The sequence below is a fragment of the Ceratosolen solmsi genome, unplaced genomic scaffold (genome assembly GCF_000503995.2).
Source record: "Ceratosolen solmsi marchali unplaced genomic scaffold, CerSol_1.0 scaffold33, whole genome shotgun sequence".
NCBI classification, from domain to species: domain Eukaryota; kingdom Metazoa; phylum Arthropoda; class Insecta; order Hymenoptera; family Agaonidae; genus Ceratosolen; species Ceratosolen solmsi.
Genome location: NW_011948438.1, coordinates 2,236,716 through 2,246,276, shown reverse-complemented (window position 1 = coordinate 2,246,276; position 9,561 = coordinate 2,236,716). Strand labels below are relative to the sequence as shown.

The following is a 9,561-nucleotide window of genomic DNA, read 5'->3' as shown; positions in this document are numbered from 1 at the left end:
ATGTGTGCATGTATGCCTGTAATACTGTCAAGCTTTAGTCTAATTTAGATTCTTTGTATAATATATGATTATCATGTGAATATATGTAACTCTTTTGTTTAATTTAAAAATTATTTTTTTTTATTACAAAAAATATGATTATAATTCTACAAATTCGAATTTTCTTGTAACATTATTATTATGCAATAAAGTCATGATCGGATTTATGAATGCAAATTTAGTGTTACTTACCACCGCTTTTGAAATATTGTTTGTTTTACTATACAAAATACTAATTTATTATCGCTCATCGATGAAATTAATGCAAAACCGAATATTAATTAGGATTTACGTTATTTCATTAAGGAGCAAAGAGATATTTATAACCCCCGATAAAAGTTTTTAATGTATTTTTTATGCCACCTCTGTGTACACAGGTTATTTAATTTTTTATGTGCGCGCTTCATTAATAAGCTAAAGTCTTCATTTCCTTTTGCTTTTGCCAGGCTATAACATCGAAATGAAAAACGAATAGGTAATTATCATTGTATTATTGGCAACTACCGCTTTCTTTCCTAATACTCGTCGCATCTTATTACCGCCTCTAAGGCCAACTTATAAAATTGATTTATTAATAATAAAGAAATCAAAAGAAATATTTTAAAAATCTTTTCCTTTGACAGTTTAATTGAATGCTCCTGCAAATCAAACTAAATTTATGATGATAAATTAGCAAATCAAATGTACATTTATGCATCTTTTTATACGTCTACTTAAAAATAACTTATTATAAATATAGCATTGGGTAAGCGAACTTTTTAGTTTATTAATGGATCCGATCTTATGTATGAAAATAATATTAAAAAATGTTTTAAGGGTTATTTAAATTGAGAAAGAAATTTTCAGACGAAACAGACGATTGTGCACTGATTATCATTCCGAATATATTTTCAATGATATATGGCAGATAAATAGATAAATTTCCAATTTACCTAAATACTAACCAGAAGTGCATTCATATGTATTTGCATGATATATATCAAATTTAATGGCCTTCGTCTCAAATAATTTTAGCAAATCATAAAGTTTTAATCGATAATTTTATAGCTACTTAGAAAGATAAATTGACTTCAAATTTAAGTAACTCCTCTACAAATACACACACACACGCGCGCGCGCGCGCGCGCGTATATATATATATATATATATATATATATATATGTATTTGTTATTATTTATAAAAATATATTAAAATGGGATAAAAATGATCGTTAAAAATTTCCTGCATAAAGTTCGAAAGCTCAAAAGGTAAATCATAACAGTTTTCGACTTGAAATTCGGAGGCCCAATTAATAAATTTTTGAACGATACACGTATACGATCTTGAATTTAATAAAATAGCATTTTATACGAATAGAAGAGTGGATGAAAGCTGAATTAATAACTCACAAGTGAGAAAGATATAATATTCGAATAAATTAAACGTAAAATTAATGTGTATTATTCTTATGAATATCGGTGGGGAATAGCCAAAGAACTGAAAAAAAAAGGGAAAATATATTTGATTCACGTCTGTTGATGTCTGTTGATCGTTAAATCGCGTTAAATGCTCTTTGCAATCTCATAAAATGACTCTTTTTTACACAGCCTACGTTGTATACTAGTTTAGACATATATTTTACGACTCACCTCATGGAGAACATAAACTATGCACATTAGCTGCAGCTCAACGAAAGCGGCGAGACTTACTGTTTTGACAAAACAGTCAAGGCTCAGCTAAGCAATGACTTAATTATCCGAAAGATTTACATCTCTTTACTTTCTTCGTTGCTAGTAGATTGTTCGCGAGAATGTCAAGGAAAAAACTAATGACTATTAGAAGGATATTTCTTTCTCGTGGGCGTAACGTCCATTCAAGGTCATGGTATAACGAATTTGAAATACCAATTTCTAAGCTGTAGTTTTAATTTTTTTTCTTCTTCTTTTTTTAAATTACGGAGAAATATCTACGGAGACCTATAGAATTTGATTCATAGAGTCTAGTGATTTTTCAAAGTCACGACATGTATTTATATATTTTTCTTAAATCCGTAATATATTTGCATTATTACTCTACGGTCTATTGTTTTACAATAGTTTATATTTATATAATCATCGCTATTAATTTGTCCAATGTGTATTCAATGTAACACGTATAATGGCATGTCGAATATGAGAGAAAAAAAAAATAAAAATAACGGAAAATTATTTTATGCAAGAATTGCAAATTTGTAAGTTGATTGTATGATTATGTCGAGCGTACCATTGAAAATGCAATCCGGATACAAGAAAGTGAACAATGTTTCGCAATTACGTATAACTAACAATCCAATGTGGGATGATAAAACGTCACGGTATTTGTTTTCGTTAATTACTCTTTATATTGATATGACGCGTGTTCGCTTTACTTCGGTGCATAATAATTGTTAGCCGTTTAATGTTGCGATGACAATAATATCGAAAAATGAAATCCATATTCTCTATGTCGGAATGTAACATGAACGGTGTAACGAATGAGCGTTCATGTAAGCGCGATAAACAAAGACTGCAAATGAATTTGCAATTCTATCGCCGATACATCACTATTTCATAATGCCATTTTATAAATAAATTTGATTTATTCGATTAGCTGTTTTAACACGAGTATAGTTTTATTCTTATAAAATAATAATAATAACTCGATCATACGTATCTACGTATACGATATTTTATAACGCGAGATTATACTTCATCGAATCACGAAATACCATTAATTATACGAGCCATGGAAAAATAAAAATCAATAAGATTGGGAGAAGTAATAAGTGGAACCTGTTTTAAAAATGGCAAATATAGATATGCAAAAAATCAATCTAAATTTACCATCATTAATGTTATATTCGCGCATTTTCCAATTTAGAAATAAACAGAAATAAAGATAAATAATTTTTTAATTAACGTTTATAGTACATCACTTATTGAACGATGAAATTGGCGATATTGACGTACGAATTACAGTCAAAATATTATTCTATCATAAATAATAGAAATAATGAGCAGATATTTAAGTATTATAATAAAAATATCTATTTTATAAAGGAATTGATTGTGCGTCAAAAACGTTTTTTGAATAGTCGGAAACTCCTTTTCGCCCCATCCAAACGAATTGATTCAATTTTTAACGACGAACGTCGAAAAACCTTTATGAAGTGGCATTGTTATTTTTTGTAAATATTTCTCAGTTAATTCAAGCAAATTTTTTAGAACAATTAATTGCACAGTCAATACAATTTAACAATAAAGTCTAATTTTTTAATCGCAATCTTAAACATTTATAAGCTGTTGTAATGTACTCTTTAGAACAAATCCTTTAGATTATTAACGTAAATAATTGTAGTAAATTAAATAAGCATAATAATCCGATGATAAACTAAAAATCTAATTAAATATATTAAACGAGATTTGTTTAATTTTTGTAATTGTTATAATGCTGAAAATATTAGAAATATCGAATAAATGATCACCATACGAATAACCATATTGCCGATTTTTACGTTATTATGTAGTTTTACAAAAAATTGGATTTCGCAAGTTATGCACTTTCCATATGCATCGGTGAAAGTAGATTTAATCATAGCATTTATTTTGATTTATAAGTCATGCAAATACTGGCTAATGAAAAATTACTGCTTTACTTTTGTCTGCGCATTATTATAGGCAAATACATTATTTACTTATGCTCTCGACAGACTGATGATTTATTATTTATTTCCTCACGATGTAACATATCAGCCCAATCACTTTACATAAGCAAGTTTTTCTTGTGCCCGGCACTTAATCTACTAAATCAAAAAGGAAAAACAGACACAAAAAAAAAAAAAAAAAAAAAAAAAAAAAACAAAGCAAAAAAAACAATGTAATTTTGCAATTAAATGTAAAGGTGCGTGAGTAGCGAGAGATTCGAATTAAAGGCCGAATTGTGACGAAAACCATGGCCAGCATTATTCGAACGATTAATAGAATCATGGAGTTCATTATTAAAGGCCTTCGTTATTTCACTTTTATGAAACCACGGTATTGTTAGAGATGGTAATTAAAAGCCATTGCTAACCGAGCTAGATCTTACAAATAATTTCTAAATGGGATAACGAGCAATCGCTAGGCGTATCGTGTACACGTGCACGCCATTCACGATTGCCTCTGACCGCTCCGCGACCTCAGAGTCAATAACTCGTGGTCACCAAAGCTTAATATCTAGCAGCCACGGATGAAAAAATTTGAAGAGCAAGCGAATCAATCGGCCTCTTACCTTTCCTCGAGTCCAGCAGCATCGGTGATCGACCATCGCCTGGCAGGCGGAGCTCTGGGGCTGCGACCTGTACTTCCAGTCCATTTTGCTCTTGTGCAGGTAAAGCGAGAGTATGGGCACGTCGCTTATCTCCGTCTCGTGTCCCCCGGCCTCGAGCAACAAAACCGACCAGTCGGGGTTCTCGGTTAATCGGTTTACGACGATACTCCCGGCCGAGCCAGCCCCCACCACCACGAAGTCATACTCGCGGCGAAGCTCCCGCTGCACCTGTGGATGGTTCTCCGGATCCATGAGGTCGTAATGAAAGTAGGCGATGGTAGCTATGAGAGCGGGAATGAAGGCCAGGGCTTTGGCGCCCAGGAGGACAGAGGCGGCCTTGACGGCGCCCGACACCACCGTCACCAAAGCCACCACCATCCTGGAGTCTTAAGGGTCAACTGTCTCTCCGTTCACTGATTTTACCTTCGATTCGCGGCGACTGGCGCACTGAAAGTAACATTGCGCGCAATTACATTTGGGGACGGTGCTCCGCCCAAGTATTGTTTATTTGTTCTTACGTTACTTGGGCAATCGATTATTCAATGCCGCGCTGTCATTAATACTCTAGGCTTTTTATATCAACGTCGATAGTTTCTGTAATTTATGAAAAATACGAGTCATCCTTTTAAATTCAGGGATGAAAGTAGACAAGATTTTGGCGTATAACGCTTTACGTAAAATAAGTCGATCGCTTTTTTTGATTGAGAATCGTGAAAGCCAATCGTTCGCTCGCAACAAATACGAATTAGCATTTCTATTTGAACAATATTCAAAGACTTTTTCTAAGGCCTCCAATGATTGCAATGATTTTTACGACGCGCAATTATGCCCCTTGTTCAAACGAGGCGCGCTCAAAGCAACAAATAATAAAGAGGACTGGTTATTTTAAATAAATTACATTTATTAAAGTTTTGATTATAGGCTTGTGAATTCGGCTTAACTGGCGTCTTACATAAAGATGAAAAATTATTCTACGCTGGAGTTTATGCATTGACGGACATTGGCACAGCAGGTAAAATGTTGTAATATAGTGTCACATTATAAAAAAAAAAAAGATATATATATATAAAAGATAAAGAACAATTATACATTTAATTAAAGCTTGCTGCAATAATAATAAGATATTGTAATAGATTATGTGATAACGATGCTGTTGGAAATGCAATTTGACAATCAGATGCGAATTCAATTTTATAATTGATAATAAAGTTAAATTATAATATAAAAATATTTGGTAAAGTAATATTTTCAAGCTTGAAAATTCATATCGTATTATTTTCTCGATATTGTGTAATGTTATATAAATTGTATTAAGTAATAATAATTACCATCAGCTCTTTAATATATACCTGCACAGTACTTAACTATTTGATGATATAATGTAAGATATGTGCGATTTCAAAATTAGTTACAAATTTGTTTTTGTTTTTGTTTTTGTTTTTTGTTTTGTTTTTTATATGTTAATACGATGAAGTAAGGAAATTTGAAATAATCATTAATATCGAATACTTCTACTACCACATGCAATTATTTCATTAATTTGTAAATGATTTCCTCGTTGAATTTAATACGAAATAATGGATAAACATTGTCAAATAAATATAAGAAATCTTTATGCCTTCACTCATGCCCACCTAATATTATTTATTGTCATTATATGTGATGTGACATGCGATATGAACATAATATTATGTTCTACTTTTAAAAGTTTCATTTAAAACTGTGTCAACCGAATGTAATGTACACAGTGATGAGAAATGTAACAATAGTAACATAATAACTCAGTTATTAATAATAGTAATAAATAGTATTGTTTAATAATATTGATAAAATATTAATTGTTAAATTATTAGATCAATATTTTAAGAATATGTATACTGTTAAGGTGGTTGATAAAACAAGTATGTTTTGTGCTTGTGTGAAGGAAAATGGTATTTTGGCATGAAATTAAGATGTGCCGAAAAGAAAAAATTTTATCAAACAAAATTATTCATCTTGGGAATGGCATGCAAGATTTTTTTGTTGAAGTGATTTTATTTGCCAATCTGACATTACCATTAAGATCACTTTGTTATAATCAACTTGATACTTATCTAATTAATAAAGATATTTATAAGTTACTTTAAAAATTTCATCTATTTTCATTAGGAACTCTCCATTAATGAAAATTTTCGCAATTTCAATGTTACACTTCATAAACGTTGTACATTTCACATATTGCGAATATTAATATTGAAACATTAATATTACTATATTATTATCTAATAATATGAAGAGTTTACGTTTATGTTTAGAAGAAAATTAATTAGTTTATTTTCATATAATTATCAATCTCGGCTCTTCAAGTGAGGAATGAAAAAATGCTTTTAAATAAATTGAATTTTCAATATATATTGATTTATTCAATTACATAATGTAGTTTATTAAATTTTACCAACGTTATTTAAACGCTTACTAACTAATTAGTTACTAACTAAACATTGGAATATTTCAAATCAACAAAATTTTCGATTAATTCTTAAAACTCTTAATTTATTTAAATTATTAAATAGTCAATTAGTAATAAATAACTAGTATTAAACAAAGTATGTAAATTACAATAATTGATGTAGAATAATGTAAAGATAGATGAATTGATTTTAATCGAAAATTATATTATTTGACGTATCCTAGTATAAATTTGTCTTGCGCGTAAAGAAACCGATACACACATGCCCGCGCACACCCACAAACGCACACTCAAAATTGAATGTTATTACAGATGGATTAAAAATTTAGTAATTCTATAATTATTTATTAAAGATCGATATGCTTATAAAGTGTATATACAATACAGGTGTACGTACGAAAATTAATTTCTTAAATTATTGAGGAAAATTATTGTTTTCAGCTTACCTAATGGTTGAAGTAAATTTTTATGAATTCCATGTTATTTTTACCAAGAAATTTTCATGACTAGCACTCGTATATTAAATCTTTAGTGAAGTAAATACTTTGTAGTCTACCATATTATAGTTTGCTTGTGCTTATTATTCACTGTATAAGACTAAATCCTATTAATTATTATTATAAGCTTCTATTACATTATGGTAGACTTGCTCGATCAAATTTGACCTTAAAAATTAGAATTGGAATGCAATTATAAAGAACATCTCTCGAACGTCCGATAAGGTAAAGTAATGGGGGGAGGGGGTCCGCGTGGAAAGTCATACGATCTTTTATGTATTACATAAAAACTAAAGTATTCGTGAAATCAAATATTCAGATGAATATATTTTATCTTAAATAATATTAATTTGAATAATAACGAGATGAGTGAGAAGCATCACTCTATACTGTAATGGAACGACCCACTTATAAAAAGTATTTATTTAATTCATAATTAGCATATAAATGTAATGTCATTAATTTAGTTAAATGATAGATAAATGCATGAGAATTATGCTTCTGGTATAAATATATAAAAATATTTGCAATACAAGCATCGTAATTTAGCTACGATTTATTCTATATAATCAGGCTAAAATAACGCTTTAGGTATATAATAATTTTGTCAATAAAATAATTGCTTAATATTACTCAATATATATTTAGAATGAACCATGAGAATGAATATAAAGTGTTAGGGTAATTATTATGTTCGATCATTAGTGAAATGCTACATGACATTGCCAATGTCAATGATTTAATAGCAGTAGCACTGATTTTACGGCACATTATCCAATGCTAAAATCTCTATTGATTCTTGAATTAATTTGATTTTTCGAAGAAACTTTTTCATAGAGACCAATGCGCTAATAGTACCACACATTCTACGCGATGAGTTCACATATGTCATTGGGCTCTTTTAAAATGTCAGCGTTCGGTCGATTCTTAATCTTCAATCGATTTTAACGGTAGTCTAAACGAAAGCACTTAATGAAGTTGGCTTAGCGTCAGAATAAAGCCGTCAATTATGGCTAAACGATAATTTAACATTATATTAGTTGACTATTTAATAGAGGCGTCTCTAAACTCCCCGGCATCATTTGAATTCAGCGCACAATGCACGATACTTTCGAACGAACGAAAGACGTTTTTTTTTTGTTTTTTTTTTGTACCGTAAAAAAAGTGAAATTCACGCGTACTCGTATAGTTAAGAAAACGTATGTAGAACAGTCGTTTGATACGCTAACGGACATTATCATATGTCAATGGAAGTAATTGACTATGTAATAAAAGAGTCTCGGTCTCGGTTCTTCGATCCTAAATTCCTCTGCGCGTAATCAGCGAAGTTCTCGCCCAGATTCTACGACAATCGCACGTTGATAAGGACAGGTTTTGCTCACCTGTTTCATCCTCGGCAGAGGTGCCGCATCCAATAGCGTCAGTTGCTTCCTCAGGCCTAACTCGTTTCACTTTGCCTCTCAATCAATAATTCGAGACTCGGGATATCGCGCGAAAATCACGCACCTCTTAGTCGTAATCGTGCGGCGGTGCTGCTGCGGGTCCATCGAACCACATTTCCAGACGCCACCTCGAGCACTAATAACGAACGAAGCGAGACACTGACTCGGGGATAATTTTTTACTTCGTCTTTCCGTCTTCTTTTTTTCCCCTTTTTTTTCTCTTCCTCTTTCTCCTTTCGCAGTCGTCCCTCCGACGAAACCAGAATGATAGGCGCTGCCTCTCCGAGTAATCCACTACATTTGCGTGCAGCGCGTGTGCTGTATGCGGATGCGTGGTATGGCGGACCCGTTGAAAGTGAAATCTAAAGATATCATTAAACAGGTAATTCCGTCGATGCTCAGGCTAATCGGCTTGGACGCGTTGAGAAATCGTCGATCGACCGCACGAGCAGTCGAATAATTGCGGCCCACGTTGATTACGTTGAAGATGACGATGACGATGACGATGGCGATGAGGATGACGATGACGATTACGATGACGATTACGATGACGATGAGGATGAGGATGAGGATGAGGATGTTTAATGACGATGACGATGACGATGGAAATGTCGATGTCTGATGACAATGTCGATGACGATGACGATGAGAATGATGGACAAGTTAGTTAGTTATTCGATAGTCGGAGGAAAACCGGATGAGCCGAGAAGAAAACTTTTCCAATTCCGTCGCTATCGGGTGACGATCTTTTCACGAGGAATGCGTTAACGCGCGTACATATTGCTCAATAAAAATGCGATAAAATGTTGACGCGGATACGAATGCCGA

The 9,561-nt window shown here is 32.0% G+C and overlaps 1 protein-coding gene across 1 annotated transcript in view; it reads left to right on the top strand.

Annotated features, from left to right (window-relative positions):
- Nucleotides 1-9,561, top strand: part of Flo2 (flotillin-2) — a 185,060-nt gene that overhangs the window by 89,095 nt on the left and 86,404 nt on the right. The window lies entirely within an intron of this gene.